The 20,711-nt window shown below is 43.2% G+C and overlaps 1 long non-coding RNA gene across 3 annotated transcripts; it reads left to right on the plus strand.

Annotated features, from left to right (window-relative positions):
- The first annotated feature begins 1,630 nt into the window (after positions 1–1,630).
- Positions 1,631–19,322, plus strand: LOC117368510. 3 transcript variants are annotated; one of them, XR_004540965.1, is made up of 4 exons: positions 14,517–14,584; positions 15,170–15,303; positions 18,108–18,209; positions 18,814–19,322. It is a non-coding gene; the product is annotated as an uncharacterized LOC117368510 (long non-coding RNA). The 3 variants fall into 3 exon arrangements; XR_004540966.1 differs by lacking the exons at positions 14,517–14,584; positions 15,170–15,303 and adding an exon at positions 1,631–2,608; XR_004540967.1 differs by lacking the exons at positions 14,517–14,584; positions 15,170–15,303 and adding an exon at positions 17,964–17,985.
- The last annotated feature ends 1,389 nt before the right edge of the window (positions 19,323–20,711 follow it).

The following is a 20,711-nucleotide window of genomic DNA, read 5'->3' on the forward strand; positions in this document are numbered from 1 at the left end:
CAATCCAATTACATAGTTCATGCTTTATCTCCACCAGCAGCTCAATGCCTGACAGCTCTCTTTTTTTTTTCTTCTTTTCTTTCCATGCAGACCTGGTGAGATGTGCAGCCCTGGTCTCCTGATTTATCAGGCGACTAGGGAGAAATTATCTGAGAAAGCGGTTACAACGTGTGTTGGAGTTGCAGGGTCAAGTTCTACGAAGGACACCCTGTGCAGAAGAACTAGATTAATTTCCCTGTTTTCTACAGTTCGATGTCTCGTTCTGGGAGCTTCCCACACAGAAAGAGATTCATTTAAGAACCGCAGTGTTTCTACGGGGTGCCTTTGAAGTGGGAGAGAATCCCATAAATTCTGCCCTCATGATCCAAATTTTTCTTATTCCCCCCCTGCTTTTGGGCTACTACTATAAGCTACACAAGAAAAACCTGAGGAGTTAGATATTAACTTCAAAGCAAATTAGAAACTAATAAGGTTTAACCCCCCCCCCCAAAAAAAAAAAGAACTCAACATGATTTTACAAAGTGATAGGAAGTAAATCTCCTTTGAAAGGTGAATCTGCAGATGGCATTGCAACTAGAGAGTTGCGCGGGGACAGAAATCACACCCATCCCCGCTCGTCCCCTCCAGGATCCTCTCCATCCCCACCCGTCTCTGCCAGGATCCTCTCCGTCCCCACCCGTCCACATCAGGATCCTCTCCGTCCCCACCCATCCCCACAAGGAAATTACCTCCATCCCCGCCCGTCCCCATAAAAAGCAGCAATTACTTCTGACAGGATCATCAATTCCACAGTTTCTTTTGCTGTTTTCCTTGTGGAATCTCTTTGGTGGAACCCTTTTTTTGTTTTCTGTTCAGGTAATTAACTTATAAACCCCCTCTTTTACTAAGGCTGACGTGTCCATTGTATTATATGGACGAACCCTGCTTCCAAAGCCTTCCATCCCCGTGGGCCAGAGGGGGGTCCCCGTGGGAATCCCGTGGGCTAGAGGGGGGTCCCTGTGGGAGTCCCGTGGGTTAGGGGGGATTCCTGCGGGACCCCCGCGGGTCCTGCGGGATTCCCGCGATCCCCGTTCCCATGCAGACCTCTAATTGCAACCCCTCTTCTGCTGATGCTTTAGCACCGGCAGCGTTGGTAACTGCTCCGACGCTCATAGGAATTCTATGAGCGCCGAAGGAGTTGCTACCGCTGCCGGCGCTAAAACCCGTACGAGGCATTAGTAAAATGAGGGGAGGGGGGTGGATTTTTACTTTTTTCGTCCTTTCTTTGAGCATTAGTCCCCAGGTTGTCAGAAAATGTTTTGTTTACAAAGAAGGTGGGACCAATTTTTTTTTTTCCTTCAGGAGTGAAGCTATAGTGGCCATTTGGTGGAGGATGGGCTGGGGAGGGCTTCAATGGCTGGGAGGGTGTAGATGGGCTGGGGTATGTTTTAACGGAGATTTCGGCAGTTGGAACCCAAGCACAGTACCGGGTAGAGCTTTGGATTCTTGCCCAGAAATAGCTAAAAAAAAAATGTAAAAATTTAAATTGAACCAGGTTGGGCAGACTGGATGGACCATTCGGGTCTTTATCTGCCGTCATCTACTATGTTACTATGTTACTCTTTGTGACTCTGTGCAGTGCTGCGTGCGTCTGGTAGCGCTCTATAAATAATTAATAGTAGTAATATTAAAATGCTGTTTTGGGTTTTTAGTAGTTAAAAAATAAATTCTTCCAATTGTAACCTTTGACCTCTGCTGGAGGGCTACAAATATGCATCTTCCACAGTATGGCAGATTCTTCATTTCTGCCGGTGGAAGTGCGAGAGGCACGTCCTGTAGCCAGTCAGCCAGCGCTGCCACATCTCCTCCTCCCCAGTGTGCCGCTTCTGCCCCGCTTCACTGCTAGACCACCAGGTAAGGTGTGGAGAGGTCCAGGAGGTGGGGGGTTGGGTCAGGGTTTAGAAACTCACGAATAACCGAAGTCGCGAGTCCTACACCTGCACATTTGGAGGGAGAAGTGTAAAGAAACGGTACATAGATGAAAGCGCTTGGGACAATCCCGCGAGCACAAAGGAGTGCCAGCACTTCTAAGTAAAGTGTGTGTGTGGGGGGTGGTTTTCCCCCTATGCCCCCCTCGGAGTGCTTTAAATTTAACTTTTAATCCGGCTCGCTGACGACCTGCACGCATTTGTCTGAGTTCCTTTGTCTGCACGCGATTGTCTGGCGCGCTTTAGTCCCGTCACCAAATAAACAGAGGGCTGTGCAGTAACCAAATAAACCCGCCTTCATTGAAATGTAAACTTGGGTCACTCGGGTTTTTCCTTTCCAAAAGTCTTTTGCTTAGCAGTGGAACTTTTAGAAGAAAAAAAAAAAAAACACAGGTTGATAAACCGTGCCCAGTTTCAGTCTGAACAAGGGAGACTTTAAAATCAGCTGGAGAACTGTGCCCCAGCTGGCACAGAATCAGCTGAAACCTACAAGGTTTCAAATTGCTGTGGGGTTTTTAATACTAGGCTTTTCTGAGGTTACGACACTGATATGCATTTGTCCGTTGCAGATGAAGAAGATTACAGAAGCCATGCGATCAAAGAGACTCGGAGGCTGTTTATTACCACATATTTAACTTATGGTAAGAAGGGTTTTCCTTGTATTAGGAGAAAGCCACAGAGATTTTTTTGTCAATTTCACCAGAGCCTTCCAGTGTTGGCAGGCTCTGTGTAATGTAAAGAACGAGGATTGTACTTAAGAGCTGAGTTGATCTGATTGTGCGGGATAGGCCTTCTTTCTTTCTGAGTGCCACAAATGGATTACAGTACTCCCCCCGATATTCGCGGGGTTTCCGTTCTAGGAACCCCCCTGAATATTGAAAAACCGCAAATACGGTTTTTCACCTGGGGAGGCAGGAGAGGGCAGCTGGAGAGGCAGGATAGGGCAGCTGGAGCGCCAGCGGGTGAAGGGAATTACTGGCGGTATGCTGCGACCGCCTCTTCCTGCACTAAAGTCAGGCTTCACCAATCAGGAGCTGCTTTGACACGCAGCTCCTGATTGGTGAAGCCCGACTATAGCACAGGAAGTCCCGGTCGGAAAATATCGCGAATGACCGGGACTGCGAATTGCGAACCGCGAATGACCGGAGGAACACTGTATTCTACAATTTCTATACGGAAATGTTCCAGAACTACTGTATTTAAAAATAACATATCTAGGTGTATTCCAAAAAGATCTTTGCGTTCTGAGAATTTGGGCCTACTGAAGACGACTGTGAATCCGAGGTTGGATGATCCTGGTAAAACAAGCTTTTGTTGTGCAGGAGTTAAGTTTTGGAACTCTTTGGTAGGGCAGATACGGAATTGTTGTGAGAAGGGTATATTTAGAAAATTACTCGAAACCCAGTTATTTGCTGATACTTATGGCCCTACGTTATTCATTTTAACTGTGATTTCTAAGTTTTAGTCTTATGCAAAGTTATGTCATCATTTTTAGCCATGAAATTTTAAGGTCTGCTTGTATGTCTATTTTATTATGCTCTTAAAATTATGTATGCATACAGTACTCCCCCGATAGAAGCACACATAGAAGGTAATTTACAAAATATCCATGCATAAAAGTATGCATAGAGACAAGAACACACACACACTCTTAAGGAACTTTGACGGAGAATGTGGTGAAATCAGTTAGCTTAGCGGGGTTTAAAAGGGGTTTTAGAGAATTTCCTAAAAGAGAAGTCCATGGCCGTTATTGAGATGATTTGGAAAAATACACTGCTTATTCCTAGGATATCTACCAAACTAATATGACTCACTTCAAGTTATGAAAAGATAACCTCAATAATAGTTATGCTCAGAGTACCTTATACAATCCAATGGGAATTCTGATTCCACTTTCTCAAAACGAGTCAGTGGTGTTGGAATTCTTCATCATTCCCAATACATGGAAAGTACCCGTTGTATTTTTTTAGAGAATTATGTTTTTAAAGATTTTTTCTTTTTAAAGATTTTTTCTATTTTCACATCAATATAACTTATTATAGCTTAAATAGCTTGTATATAGAAAAAGGTTTAAAAGTGCATCACTTAACTTAAATCCTTATCGGTTCCCCTTCCCGACGCGTTTCGGAATTCTTTTTCAAGGTCGGGGGAACAAGAGATAAGGTTAATCCTCAACCATACATTTACTGCCACTGGCTATCAAGAAACACCACTGACTCGTTTTGAGAAAGTGGAATCAGAATTCCCATTGGATTGTATAAGGTACTCTGAGCATAACTATTATTGAGGTTATCTATTCCTAGGATAAGCAGCATAAAATCTGTTTTACTACTTGGGATCTAGCCAGGTACTTGGGACCTGGGTTGGCCACTGTTGGGAACAGGATACTGGGTTTGATGGACCTTTGGTCTGTCCCCGTACAGCAATTCTTATGTTCTTATGTGAGCCAAGTATAGGATAATCAAGCCATTGTGACATCACTGATGAGGTTGGCTCTTAGCCATTGGTGGAATGAGGCATTATGACATCACAATCTCAGCTCTGGAATGTTGCTACTCTTTGGTCTTCTGCCAAATACTTGGGACCTGGGTTGGCCATTGTTGGAAACAGGATATCGGGCTTGATGGACCTTCGGTCTGTCCCAGTAGGGCAATTCTTATGTTCTTATGTGAGCCAAGTATAAGATAATTAAGTCATTGTGACATCACTGCTGAGATTGGCTCTTAGCCATTGGTGGAATGAGGCATTATGACATCACAATCTCAGTTCTGGAATGTTGCTACTCTTTGGTCTTCTGCCAAGTACTTGGGACCTGAGTTGGCCACTGTTGGAAACAGGAGACTGGGCTTGATGGACCTTCGGTCTGTCCCAGTAGGGCATTTCTTATGGTCTTATGATTACTGTTTGGTCTGAGAATCAGGAGCTTATGAATATTGATCAGGTCTGCTCCTGTGCAAATGCCGTTAAACGCCTGGGAGCCAGCATGGTTCTGCAAACATCACACAGTGCCTTGAAGGGAATGCGAGCTGATTGGTCCAAGCAGCCTGTGGGATGTCATGGATGACATCATAATCATCATGAATCAAGCGGATCTGGGGAAGGTGAGGCAAATGATGAGTCTCTGCGCAAAAGGGCCCTTTCCCAGGGCGGCAGGAAAGCTGCAGGACGGCTGTTTAACGTAAGACAAACCGCGCATAAGTTGCGACCCATTTCTTTGATGCAGGGTAATTCATTCTACTCACCGCGTTTGCTTTGGAAATGTGGCACACTTCTTGGCACAGGTGTCTCTGAAATGCACTTAACAGAATGGACTTTTGGAGCGCGTTCTGCTCATATATCACTCTTGAGAGAGCAAATTCTGCTGTGATTTCGGTTCACTTTTGGATGCCCGAGTTAACAGAGAAAGGGAAAGTCCAGCATTCCACAACCATTCTCTCACAATGCTTCATGCCACGGATGCCAGGAAGTTCTCACACCTGGGCAAAATTCTTCACATATCATTTAAAAAAATCAGGCCCACTGTCTGGGTTGCTTCCTGCCTGGCCTGAGAAATGCAAACAAGGATGCAGCAGCAGGTGCTAAAAATATCCCTTTATCTATGTCCCTTCTGCCAGGACTCCTCATCCGCATAGTACCAGACAGTAGCAGCGATTGAGTCTCTCGTGTTTAATGTACAAGGCTAGTAGACGGTAGAAGGTACAAATTTACAAGAGGTAAAACTCTTCACAGTTTATAAATCTTTCCTATTGGCTAAGTCTTAATAATAATATTGTCATTTATGGCTAGAGAGAAACTGTTTTATTTTACTTTTGTGATTATGATAAACATACCGAGGGCCTCAAAATAGGACCTGGTGGGCCACATGTGGCCCCTCGGGCTGCGAGTTTGACACCACTGAGTTAAGGGGAACAGTTAATCTGCTGGCTGGGTTGGAGGGCAGAGGGGAGAACAGGACAATCAAGCCATTGTGATATCACTGATGAGGCTGGCTCTTATTGGTGGAATGAGGCATTATGACATCACAATCTCAGTTCTGCTTCCCAAAGGCAAACAGGATGTCATGGTTACAGTTTAGCCAGTGGTCTCCAACTCCAACCCTTTGCCAGGGCCACATTTTGGCTTTGTAGGTACTTGGAGGGCCTCAGAAAAAATAGTTAATGTCTTATTAAAGAAATGACAATTTTGCAGGAGGTAAAACTCTTTATAGTTTTGGCTAAGTCTTAATAATAATATTGTCATTTATAGCTAAAGAGACAGATGAACAAGAGACGATTTTATTTTATTTTTGTGATTATGATAAATATACTGGGGGCCTCAAAATAGTACCTGGCGGGATGCATGTGGTCCCCGGGCTGCGAGTTTGAGACCACTACATTAGACCAACAAGTATGGAATGGTTGGACTCTAGGGGGTGGTTTCTTTGGGGAGGGGAGAGAATTCTCGGGTGTAATTGGAAGTCTGAGTGGTTTGGTATGTGATTCCGGGGTTGCATTTCTGATCATATATGTATGTGTGGGGCGGGGAGGGGGAGGGGATCAGCACCATGGTACTTTTAAGATGTGGCCTGGGAGCACCAGGTCATACTTTGATGTCTAATTCTCTCAGGACAGTAAAATAACCCCTGTTTTTTTTCCAGCTACACTTCTCCCTCCATATTCACGGTTTCAGCAATCGCTGTTTTGATTATTCACGGTTTTTAGCTTGCTGGCTCCTCCCCCCAAATTACATCATCTTGCATAATCGCTGATTCCAAGCATTTACAGAGAAAATCGCCGATTCACAGCACTTTCTTCACCGTGTTTTGCCTCTCCTTCAGGAACAGGCCAGGACTCCCACCATGTTATTGCGGTTTCATCATATTCATGATGGTTTTTAATAGAAAACAGCCAATAACACATGAAAAAGTTATTTGTGGTTTTTCTGTATTTGCGGTTCTGTTAATCCCCTATCACAGCGAATAAGGAGGGAGAAGCGTACTTGACTTGGAGTGCTCACCACAAGTTAGATTCAGAATTTCCATAGTAGTGAGCTACTTCCATTCATTTAAATGTTTTGCATCTCATTACAGTATAGCAGACAGTGACTTAGTTATTACATATTTTAAGAGATAACATGATTTGGAGCTGTAATGCAGCCTGATGGTCCATCCTTAGATTGTAGAGTATATAAACCTTCTGGGAATAGGGAAATGGCTACTTGACATGAATGTACACTTCTCCCTCCCCATTCGCAGTTTGCACACTCGTGGTTTCACATATTCACAATTTTTTTGGGGGGGAACCCCATATTTTACCACTTTTCCGCCTCTCCAGCCTTCCTCCTGGCATCCTGGCCTTACCTGTTGATCTATCAGGCTTTCGGGGCAGGAACGATCTTCCTACGCTCCTGCCCCATCTAGATTGCCAAAAGGAAATGGCTGACGTGAGCTCCCGTCGTAGTCTCGAGAGCCTACGGGAACTCATGGCAGTCATTTCCTATTGGTGATCTGCACGGGGCAGGAGTGTAGGAAGATCGCTCCTGCCCCGAAAGCCCGCTAGACCACCAGATAAGGCCGGGATGATGGGGGGAAGGCTGGAGAGAGGCTGGGTGGGTCAGAGCTGGACGAGAAGTTATTCGCGGTTTTTCTCAATTCGCGGTCCACTCTGCCTCTATCCCCCGTGAATACCGAGGGAGAAGTGTAACCCAGTGTGAAGTAGTACTGAAAAGGGTTCAGCTAAATCTATAGACACAATAACTGATCTTCAAATGCAAATTCTGGCATTTAACTGTTGTGGAAGATGATCAACCACTCTCTCTGTGAAGAAATACTTTCATGGCGACACCAGAAAGTATTTCTTCAAAGAGAGAGTGGTTGATCATTGGAACAAGCTTCCAGTGCAGGTGATCGAGGCAGACAGCGTGCCAGACTTTAAGAATAAATGGGATATCCATGTGGGATCCCTACGAGGGTCAAGATAAGGAAATTGGGTCATTAGGGCATAGACAGGGGGTGGGTAAGCAGAGTGGGCAGACTTGATGGGCTGTAGCCCTTTTCTGCCGTCATCTTCTATGTTTCTATGATTTTCAAGTTAACCCTTACAGACTTGCAGTTCTGGGTTTTGTGATTTTTTTCCCCCATGAAAAATGTCAACACAACGCACCACAGTGGACTTAAGAAAACTATAGCTTGGTGACTATAGAAATCCAGAACCTTCCACTAATATGACTTACTGGAGAATTCTCTCTTTAGCTGCGCAGTAATACATTACATATATCTGCCCTCATCATGCCATCATCTTGATTTGGCTCAACAAAGAGTCAAAATATCTTCCAAATCCAAAGAAAGTCGCAGATGTTCATCATTACCATCCTTACAAATCAAGACTTGTCGAACTGCAAGAACCCTAGTTGAGTTGATAAACAGATTGTGAGGAATCCTTCCAGTTTTTTGCAATACGTTCTTTTGGTTTCTGTGAAACTGCACATCCCATGCCAAGTTAACCCTAATCTGGGTCTGCCTGTCTGTGAGCTGTCACACCTGAGTGATGGTAGTTTGGCAGGTTTTCTCTTGGTGCAATCCATGGGAGCAGGCTCCAGGGAGAATCCAATGCCTTTTGCCTGTTACAAACTCAAACGTTGGCATATGGGCTACAAAGATGGAAGGATAGATGAAGACAGAGAGAAAAAAAAAAAACCAGGAAGAAAGGAAAAGAGAGGCCAATTTGAAAGAAAAGATAAAGAAAATATAGCAGGTCATGAATAGCATTGTTTAAATGTTCAGCTCATTGCATTCTGATTCACGGATAAACACAGATTAGAGATGTGGAGAAGCTTTTTAGAAAGAATATACAATTGGAATTGAGATCTCTAGGTTGGGACTTCTCATTTTGAGGAGAACCTGCCAACATATGAGGGGCCACCGAAAAGTTCTCAGCCCAACCAAGAAGAAAACTTACAAGTTATTTCACACTTCTCTTGACACTTTGTTTCAATGAGGCAAATGCATCTAGTAAATGGGTCCAAGTAGAGGAAAATCAAGCCATTGCGACATCACCGATGAGGTTCTCTCAGGCACTGGTGGAATCAGGCATTATGACATCACAATACAAGGGGCCACTGAAAAGTTCTCAGCCCAGCCAAGAAGAGAATGATGTGGAGCCAGGAAACTTACAAGTTATTCCACACTTCTCTTGACACTTTGTTTCAATGAGGCAAATGCGTCTAGTAAATGGGCACAAGTAGAGGGAACCCAAGCCATTACATCATCACCGATGAGGTTGGCTCTTAGGCATAGGTGGAATGAGGCATTATGACATCACAATACAAGGGGCCACTGAAAAGTTCTCAGCCCAACCAAGAGGAGAATGATGGTAGCGCATATATATGATAAGGCAGCATTTATGTGTCTGAGTTGACCTGTAGATTTTGTAGGTGTCCATTTCTTCATGCATTTTAGAAGAGGCTCTATGAGGGGCCTCTGAAAAGTTCTCAGCCCAAGGAGAGAATGATGTGGAGCCATACTTTTCTTAACACTTTCATTTAATATCATTAATGCAAAAAGTGTAAAGGAAAATGTGGTATAACTTGTGAGTTTAGTGGCCCCACATCATTCTCTTCTTGGGCTGAGAACTTTTCAGAGGCCCCTCATAGAGCCTCTTCTAAAATACATGAAGAGACGGACACCTACAAAATCAACTCAGGCACATAAATGCTGCGTTACCATATATATGCGGTCAACACACGAACATAAATGCTACCTTACGTGCAATTATTTTTGTCCCACGTGGTTTTGACGTGTCACCATACCGGTACTGTAACTAAAACATGGGGCACCATATCATATATATGTTTATGTTGTGAAAAAGAACATGAACATCTACATGAGCCATTTTAGAAATGCAAATATTTATTTTTGCTGAAGCTGTAAAAACAAACCAACCCATATCCCTTACCAATTTCACTTGTATTGGGGGGAGGGGCATCAACTACTGGGGAGGGATTAAGGGGGATAATCTTTCCTAATCCTTTCAGTGGATCACTTTTCTGAAACCTAGACATCTCAGGTGGTAGGTACAAATCAGTGTTGGACAAGTAACATATTACTAACCCTGCGCTAGCAGTTTTTAGAAACTTTGTGGAGTGACGTTCTTTTGGTTTTCTCTGGATTTTCTTCTCTGTGGATATCTTGGGGTCAATTCCTTTTGTTTTTTGATAGCAGTTTTTAGCGCAGGGAGCCGCGCGGAATGGCCCGTACTGCTGTTAGATGCCTTGTTGTAGACTCGATTACAATGCCTATCCTAGTAAGCACCTCCCAGCTCTGGAACGCATTGCCAGAGGTTGTGGTAAGAGTGGATAGCGTAGCTTGTTTTAAGAAAAGTTTAAACAAGTTCCTGGAGGAAAAGTCCATAGTTTGCTATTGAGAAAGACATGGAGGAAGCCACTGCTTGCCCTGGATTAGTAACATAGAATGTTGCTATTCTTCAGAGTTCCGGAATCTTGTTACTCTTAGGATTCTGGAATGTTGCTACTCTTTGGGGTTCTAGAATCTTGTTACTCTCTGTGATTCCGGAATCTTGCTACTCTTTGAGATTCTATGAGGAATGTTGCTACTCCTTGGGTTTTGGCCAGGTACTAGGGACCTGAATTAACCACCGTGAGAACGGGCTACTGGGCTTGATAGACCATTGGTCTGACCCAGTGAGATTATTATGTACTTTAAAAAAAAAAATTTTAATCGGTTTTTAATGGTGCGGTCAATTACCACTCCAATTAAAGCCAATTAAGTTAGGCGGCGTATGCAGAATCCAGCCCATATTGTCTCCTCCAATGTAACTTTTGATCTCATGTGGTCAAATGCTTTCACTAGGTGAAAACCATTCAGAAAAGGTTTATCAGACTTCATCAATTAAAAACTGTCATTTGAAACGTAACACGTAGGAGAAGAGATCAGTGTAGAACGCTGGCTATGAATTTGTTATGAATGGCTAAGTCGGACATGGAAAAAATAATAGAAAATGTTCATTCCTAGCCAAGGTTTAAGTGAACATACGTTTCTTTTTATTTTGGCTAGCTCAGTAAAGGCTCGTGGAAAACCTAAGAATGTATTTCAAGATTTCCTACAACATAAGGAACTGAATGCTGAAGCTTGGTATTAGGGAATCCTTTTGATGCGACAAACGCAGGTTTATTTGGAAATGCCAAGGTTCTGTCGCCACGGCTCTTTGCAATTTCTTAATATAATTTTTCTCATGTTAGCGCTGAGAAAAGGCTGCTCCTAAAGCACACTTTTTTTCCAGTAAGTTTCATACTCTTTCTTGAAAGCCACTGAGGGCCGGATTCTACAAACAGCGTCAATATCGGTGATTGCTTAAAAAAACAATTGTCAATCGCGTGTCAGTCATGGAACGGCGCAATTTGCGGAATCACGGTTACCTTAAATATAGGTGCTGGAAATCTAGGCCAAGGTTTTGAAGGTCTACGTTTCTGGCAGGTATGTTTGACCTGAATCGCGTCTACCGAGGCGCCTAAGAATGCGTAAGGTCTTTTCCAGCATTGACCGTGCCCACTTTGACCTTAGGGGTTCCAAGGTGTCTCCGTAGATGTGATGAAGGCACCATTTTTATAGGTGCCTCAAGGCTCCCCCTAGCGCAGGATAGAAAATTTTAAATAAACTTGGAAACTTGAAACCTAAGAACATAAGAAGTCGCCTCCGCTGGGGCAGACCAGAGGTCCATCCTGCCCAGCGGTCCGCTCCCGCGGCGGCCCATCAGGCCCACTGCCTGAATAGTGGACTCTGACTAATTTTGTAATTTACCTCTAATCCTGTCCCTATAACCTCATCTCTACTCCTATCTGTACCCCTCAATCCCTTTTTCCTCTAGGTACCTGTCCAGACCTTCTTTGAAGCCCTGTAGCCTACTTCTGCCTACATTGTTTTAAATGTTGTTTAATCTTTTTTTTAAAAGGGTTTGCCAATTAAGGGTTCCTTTTATCAAGCTGTGTTGGAGGTTTTTAGCGTAAGCCGGCACAGTAAATACTCCAATGCTCGTAGAATTCAATGAGCATCAGAGCACTTGCATTACTGGCCCATGCTAAAAATCTCTAGTGCAGCTTGATAAGAACATAAGAATTTCCACTGCTGGGTCATCATGCCCATCAGTCCGCTCACGCGGCGGCCCTCTGGTCAAAGACCAGCCCCCTAACTGAGGCTATCCCTATCAGCGTACGTCCTTGTTCAGCAGGAACTTGTCTAACTTTGTCTTGAATCCCTAGAGGGTGTTTTCCTCTATGACGGACTCCGGAAGAGTGTTCCAGTTTTCTACCACTCTCTGGTTGAATCTATCCTCTTTCAAATTTAGAGAGTGCCCCCTCGTTCTCCCTATCTTGGAGAGTGTGAACAGTCTGTCTTTATCTACTAAATCTATTCCCTTCATTATCTTGAATGTTTCGATCATGTCCCCTCTTAGTCTCCTCTTTTCGAGGGAGAAGAGGCTCAGTTTCTCTAATCTTTCGCTGTACGGCAACTCCTCCAGCCTTTAACCATTTTAGTCGCTCTTCTCTGGACCACTTGTTACTAAACAGACCATTTGATACCCAAAGACTCCTAAGACTCCTGATGTAGGCCGGATGGCCGAAACATGATCATGTCGAGTCATTGAGTTGCTTTGGATGTTTGAATTGTTTTGGATGAATAAAGATCATTGGATTTATCAGATGAGTTGAAAGACGCATTTTTTGTGCACCATTCTGATTGGACATTTCCACTTTGCTCTTGCTTGTTCGATTTTTGTGGAATTGGTTCCCCTGTTTTATTGGGACTGCACACCCAGACATGCCACCTAAATAGTGGGGTACCTTACAGGACACTGCTGTGAACTTCACAAAAAGGGTGCCATGGCTTCTCCTCACTACAGCTCCCTTATAGGTCATGGTGAGCCCCCCAAACCACCTCCAGAATCCTCTAGACCCACTTATCTACCACCCCAATAGCCCTTATGGCTGCAGGAGCCACTTATATGCCAGTACAAAAGGGTTTTGGGGGTGTATAGAGCAGTGCACATGTTTCATTATCAATGCAGCGATTACAGGGGCTTACGGGCATGGGTCTTCCTCTCTATTGGTCCCTAACCCACCCCCAAGATGACTTAAGCTGCCTCTGTGTTGGATGACTAGGCTTTCCTATGCCAGGCGGCCAGGTAATGATGGTCTGGAGGCTGAATTTTAAAGTTGTGAATAACATTTTTATGGGTGTATGTGTTTGAGGGGGGGGGGGGTGTTGTTGGTGATCACTGTGTTATGTGTTTGCAGTGCTTATCTGGTGAGTTTAGGTGGGTTTTTGTTACTTAGACCATGTTTTACATGGTCTAAGTCACAACATCCAAGTTCCGTCGATCGTGGGTTGTATAACTTTCGGTTATTCATGCTGTACGACTACATGCCGCCCAACTCCTGCCCTCGACACGCCTCCCGAAACACCCCGTGTAGCTTTGGACGTTGAGCGGCACTATGAAGGCCTAAGTCGTTTAGAAAAACATCCAAAACCCGGTTTTATTATTGGCACTTGGATGTTTTTGAGAAATGTTCGTCCAAGTGCCGAATTAGGCCGGTTTTTGGATGTTTTTCTCTTGATTATGAGCCCCTTAGTAGATAAAGACAGACTGTTCACACTCTCCAAGGTAGGGAGAACGAGAGGGCACTATCTAAAGCTAAAAGGGGATAGATTCCGTATGAATGTAAGGAAGTTCTTCTTCACCCAGAGAGTGGTAGAAAACTGGAACGCTCTTCCGGAGTCTGTGGTTGGGGAAAACACTCTCCAGGGATTCAAGACAAAGTTGGACAAGTTCCTGCTCAACTGGAAAATACGCAGGTGAGGCTGGGCTCATTTAGAGCACTGGTCTTTGACCTAGGGGCCGCCGCGTGAGCGGACTGCTGGGCACAACCCAGCAGCGGCAATTCTTATGTTCTTATGGGTATACTGTTCAAAGTGGGGAGAAAAGGTTTCTAGAAACATTCTCGGCAATGCTATGCAGAAGCTGCGATCATTAGATAAAATTCATTATAAGCAAAAACATTTAACTGTGTGAATTGGCATTTCACCAGGCAATTTGGGCCATAATGTCACATGTGAGCTTCTCCAATGCACAGACTTTTAACCAAATTAAAAAGTTTTTTCCACAGATTTGTCTTTGTAAAAGGGGCCCTAAATAAGAACTGCCGCTACTGGGTCAGACCAGCGGTCCATCATGCCCATCAGTCCGCTCACGCGGCGGCCCTTTGGTTAAAGACCAGCGCCCTGACTGAGACTATCCCTATCAGCGTACGTCCTGGTTCAGCAGGAACTTGTCTAACTTTGTCTTGAATCCCTGGAGGGTGTTTTCCCCTATGACAGACTCCGGAAGAGCGTTCCAGTTTTCTACCACTCTCTGAGTGTAGAAGAACTTCCTTATATTTGTATGGAATCTATCCCCTTCCAAACAATGTCTCCCTAGCCTTTTACAAGCATTATTGGAAATCATACAGATTTGTCTTTTATTAACTTAAGTATCTGTTGGGACTATTGTCACACAGGGCCAGATTCTGTAAACGGCACCTACATCGGGCGAAGCTACAAAATGTCTCTGTTCACGTGTCAATCACAGGTAGGTGTCATTTAAACAATTGCAGTGGCAGAAAAAGTTAGGCGCCAGTACCAATTCTGAATAGAGGAGAGATTATCACAGATTATTTCTGGAATACTTCCAACCAGTGGTGTAGCGAGGATGAGAAGTGCCCCTCCCCCACAGCCAGCTCTTCCCCCACTCCCTGCTCCTTGCCCAATCTCCCATTTCCAAGTTTATTCATTTCTTGTTATAACATCTATTTCAAGTATCTAGACGATTTACAATAAGTATATACAATTAAAGTTAAAAAAAATATAAGCTAAAAATATTAGGTGGGGGGGGGAGAAAACAGACTTGACAAATAGGAAACGTGTGGGGAAGCTGGGGAAGGGAAGTAAAGTTTCAATAAAATTAAGGTGACAGAATTTCTTCTATTTTTCATCATAAAATAGAATAGCATCAACCCATATTGAAAGCATCTTGAACCCATATTGAAAGCATTTTGAAATAGGAAGGTTTTAAGTTTGGATTTTAATAACAATAGAGATGATTCTTGTCTGAGTTCGTTGGGCATCGTGTTCCATAATGTTGAGGCCATAACAGAGAAAATTGATTTACGTGTAGGGTCGTAGAAGATTTCATGAATGGAGGGGATCATGAGAAGATTTTGAGAGTTGGATCGTAAAGTTCTGGAAGAAGAATAAGGAAATATAAGTTTGTCGATGAAAACAGGAGAATTTGTGAGTCTGGTTTTAAAGGTAAGGAGGAAAGTGATCTGATGGGAGATTGGTAGCCAGTATGGTTTTCAGAGAAGAGAGGTTGGAAACATAGAAACATGATGGCAGATAAAGGCCAAATGGCACATCTAGTCTGCCCATACACAGAAACCATTATCTCTTTTTCTCTCCAGGAGATCCCACATGCCTATACAGGGCTTAAAAGGAAATTTTGAATTGATGAATTTACCTTTATATTATTGTATCAAATTGCTTTTATTCTTTATTCATTATGTATGTAATGATTGAAAAAAATTATATTAAAAAAAAAAAAGAATGCATTGTCAGGGGAAATAGAGAGGAGTCAGATTTGACACTAGAGGCCTCTTATACAAAGCCGCACTAGCGGCCCCGAAGCCCATAGAGATTTAAAGGGCTTTGGGGCTGTTGCTCTGCAGCAGCCACTAGCACAGCTTTGTAAAAGAGACCATAGGTGATATCATGCTTTAATATGGCTTGGAGATAAGTACGCAGACTACACAATCAATAGATATGATAAATGAGACAATCCAATAGAAAGTGAGTATGTAATCTGTAACTAGGTAGTATTCTAGGCTACTGAACTAAAGTATATAAGTAGCATTCCGGTTGGCTTAAGCTTTAGGATGGATCCATGACAGAAGCCGACTACTCTGTATGTTATCCATTGGCTCAATCTGCTGTACTGTTGTTCCATATAAGTTGACTTTTGTCTGTTACTAATAAATCTATATTATATACAGCAATTGGGTTGTCGTAGCGAGGTCATTTGTCTAAAAAGGTTAGCAGCGCCTTTTCACCTCTCATTCCAGAACTTCCTTTCAAATGAAAGAGACTTGACTCCTGCGCATTTACATTATGTAGGTATTTAAACATCTCCATCATATCTCCCCTCTCCTCCATATCACGAAGACCACACACCACTTTAGTAGCCTTCCTCTAGACAGACTCCATCCTTTTTATATCTTTTTGAAGGTGTGGCCTCCAGAATTGTACACAATATTCTAAATGAGGTCTCACCAGAGTCTTATACAGGGGCATCGATGCCTCCTTTTTTTCTACTGGCCATACCTCTCCCAAGTTTCAAGTTTTATTAAAAAAAAAATTGATACAACGCTTATAAAATTTCTAAGCGATTACCATAATAAAAATGGGGTAAAAGAACATATAGTAACTGACATCAACATTACTTACTTGAGGCTCAGGGAAGGAGAGGCAGCATCTTTCTAGCTTTCACCGTCACCTTTTCAACCTGTTTGGCCACCTTAAGATCATCACATACAATCCCACCCAGGTCCCGCTCCTCTTTTGTGCACAAAAGTTCTTCTTTATGGATAAGCTTAATGGTTGTGGTTTGAAGAATTTGAAGTCTACGGATTTCTTTTTGTGTCGAACCGTGGTATAAGGAGTTGCAGTAGTCAAGCCGAGAAATAACAAGGGAATGAATAAGAATGTTTAGAGAAGGGGGGGGGTCTAGAAGTGTGGATATTTAATGGATCATTTTTGCTTTATAGGAGGATTTCTTGACAACAGATTTGATCATGATAGGAAAGTTTATTATCAAGAATGACTCCAAGTTGTTTTATCGTAGAATCCATTTTGTTAAGAGAATTTTTCAATGCAACTTGGTGTGGTAAGATCATCCTTGTCAGTGCAGAGGAACAGAACACCTTTGGTTTTTCCAATATTTAAGGAGATTTGGTCGAGTTTACGTGCGCGCCCCCCCTTACCTTTCCCCGTACCTCTAGCTGTTCACTGCCGCGAGCAACGACTTCAACGTGCTGCTCGCCATCCTGGTGGCTCTCCCTCTGATGTCACTTCCTATGTGCGGCACCTGGAAGTGACATTAGTAAGAGAGCTGATGCGGTTGTGAGGAACTTGTTTTCTGCGGTGGGGAACAACTAGAGGTGTGGGGGAGTGAAAGGGGGGTGCATGTGGCGAGGGGAGCAATGGGAAGAGGTGGAAGGGGTGGAAAGGAGGAGGGATGCCTGTGCCTCCATCCCCTCGCCCCCCCCCCCTTATTACACCACTGTTTCAAACCAGTATACCTTTTTATATCATTCTCAAGATTCTTACCTTGTAGAATGAGTTACTGGAAGTCAAATGTATCATTATTTATTTTATCTAATCTAATGAAAACATTTCTATTCCACTTAAGCAAAAATGGCTCAAGGTGGATTACAATAAGAAAAATCTGTGATAGTTCACTCTGTACAAAGGAAATTCAAAACTATTTCTTCTAATTACAAGACTTTCATGATACTTGTTGGTTAAGTACAATGAAAAGGGTGATAGCTCTTAATATCCCTAATCTCTCTAGGTAATTTATTCCAGAGATCGGGACCAATGCTCCATCAAGCCCAGTAGCCCGTTCTCACAGTGGCCAATCCAGGTCACTAGCACCTGGTAATTTTTTTTACAGCAGGTATTTACAGAACATAAAAATTGCCACTGCTGGGTCAGACCAGTGGTCCATCGTGCCTAGCAGTCCGCTCATGCGGCGGCCCCAAGATCAAAGACTAGTGCTCTACATGAGTCCAGCCTCACCTGCATATGTTCCAGTTTAGCAGGAACTTGTTCAACTTTGTCTTGAATCCCTGGAGGGTGTTTTCCCCTACGACAGACTCCGGAAGAGTGTTCCAGTTTTCTACCACTCTCTGGGTGAAGAAGAACTTCCTTACGTTTGTACGGAATCTATCCCCTTTTAGCTCTCTTGTTCTCCCTACCTTGGAGAGTGTGAACAGTCTGTTTTTATCTGCAGAAGGAATAGTTAATCTAATTTCCCTTTTCTGCTCTTATCTCTCTAGAAGCCAAGTAAGAAGAAATCATTCCCGTCGAACTCTCTAAAGAGGCAGAGTCAGAAGAAGGGTGCAGTAGAATGTTTACCAAGGAGCTAACATTAGCAGAAGGTAAATCATAGGAGAAACCACCATTCTAGGATTTAAGGGAAAATTGGACGCACATCTTCTTGCAGGACACATTGAGGGATATGAGTGACTAAGGTATTCGCCAGAGTACGCCTGGCTGAGCCTCCGCGTGTGCGGATCACCGGACTAGATGGACCACAGGTCTGATCCGGTGCAGGTATTTCTTATGTTCTTAAATGATTTTTTTAAAAAAAGTTAATTATTTGACCAGGTAAGAAAGTATCCCTCTTAAAGCAAGAGAGTTGACAACTCAGTTGAAGAAAGGACACTGTTAATTCAATGGCTCGCCCTAAAGGCGCAAGTTCATCTCATGGTGTGTGTTGAGTACAGCAGAGCGTCACTAATGACCTGCAGACACTAGGGGGCACATGAAGGAAAACCTTGTCCAAGCTTTAATCCAGAAATTGCCTGGCTCCTCTGACGAATACCCTCGTGGAAAGGTTGAACAGTAGCTGGATACATAACAGAATTTCATTGCATTAAGCTCCACTGGGAGACTGTAAAAACCCTCTTTAATAGTCTTTCCAAGAGTTATTATTATTTTGCTTGGTTTGCCCGTTGAAAAAAGTCTTTGTTTTCCTCCTAGCGAACATTTTCGTCCTACGCGAAATGAAACTCCTCTCCTTCCACAAACTTGGGCCGGAGTGAAACGCAGAGGAACAATGAGACAGCACTGTTTATAAAACCTTCAAGACATTAACTGGCGGAGGAAAGGTTTTCACCAAGCCCTTGAACAGACTCTACACAAACCAGAAACACATGGAAAAGAGAGAATGTGGAATAAGGGCTGGAACACGAGCAACAGCTTAAGACATACAATAAGCGAGGAATGAGGTTTTTCTCTTAATGACTTGTTTTGCTAGGAACATGAAACTGCGCGGTGTCTACCTCTTGGAGAACTGTGAGTTATTCAGAAGGGCAAATTTACTGTACTGGGCCCTTAGCCCAAAAGGGAAATATGTCTGACCGAATAGAAAATCAGTTAGTCACACAAGTACATGTTCAAGTGTGATCTCTCTTTCTCTCACATGCACACTGGTTAGCATATCTGGGCTTTAAAAATGTTTGGACAAGTTCCTGGAGGAAAAATGCACAGTCTGCTATTGAGGTAGACATGGGGGAAGCTACTGCTTTCCCTGAATTGGTAGCATAGAATGCTGCTACTTTTTGAGTTTCTGACAAGTACTTGTGACCTGGTTTGGAAACAGGAAACTGGGCTAGATGGGCCATCAATCTGCCCCCAGTATGGCTATTCTTGTATTCTTATGTTCTAAAGCTGATGAATGAACAAAAGGGAGTCCTAATCCCAGGCATAAGAGCTTAAGAAAAGCCATATTGGGTCAGACCAGTGGCCTATCTAGCCCAGTATCCTGCTTTCAAACAATGGCCAATCCAAGTCACAATTACTTGGCAGAGCCCCAAAAAGTAGATATTTCCAAGGCCATGAAGTGGCTTTCTCCATATCTACCATAATAATGGTTTATGACTTTTCTTCCAGGAATTTGTCCAAACCTTTTTTAAACCCAGCTATGTTGACAGCTTTTACCATATCCTCAAGCAACGAGTTCAAGAGCACATCACAGCACAAGACTACCGTAGGATTTCATCGCGCAGCATTCACTTGGATGCAAACGCCAACAGTAAAGCCCGGTTTGCAGATTCCACTAAAGAAGCAGAGAAGGAGCTCCTAGGGCTCTCCGCAACGCAACACCTGTCAGCAGAGGTCTGCATGAGCCAAACTCACTTCTCTTATCAGCCACATACTGATCAGCAACCTTCTGGGATATTTGCATTTCTTCACGAGGTTTGGGTACTTCGCACATTTTTGTGACCTAATTAGGTTAATCAAAACACGGACCATGTCGGGTCCTTGTTCCGTTATTTCAAACGTGGACAATACCCTTAAGACAGCGTTTATTGATTATCATAAAGGCTCGGACTCAAATGCATTGCCACTGCAGTATCGTTCTTTGGTCTTCTGTTGCTTTACGTTTGCAGCCGTGTTTTTTTGAGATAGCCTTTGTGTTTTTCCATCCTTCCTCATTTCATTTCAGCATTTTAGAGCAAGTTAATGTTCAATCATTTTTATTGAGCTTTAAAAATAAAATATACATAACAAAAATCTTACAAAGAATCTCATCTCAACTCAGTTAATACATTGTAGATATGGAAATTCAAAGAAATCAACAATCAATTATCACCACAATACAAACACGATAAAGTACATCCCCCTTCCCCCCTCCACCCATCCCATTTTCAAATATTACTAATAAATAGTGCTTCACTTTCTGATTACATTTAATGAGTTCACTCCAAAACTGCCTGCTCTGACTGATAATTGCTGTATATAAGGTTCCCAGGTCATCCCAAATTTACTCTGTTTTTTATAAGATGGGGAGGTTGCCCTAGCTTCCGTAATCATAAGAGCATGAAACGCTGCCCTCCAATGCCAAAATGAGGGTGGACGTTCTTCCAACCAATGTG

The sequence above is a fragment of the Geotrypetes seraphini genome, chromosome 10, assembly GCF_902459505.1.
Source record: "Geotrypetes seraphini chromosome 10, aGeoSer1.1, whole genome shotgun sequence".
Classification (NCBI taxonomy): Eukaryota; Metazoa; Chordata; class Amphibia; order Gymnophiona; family Dermophiidae; genus Geotrypetes; species Geotrypetes seraphini.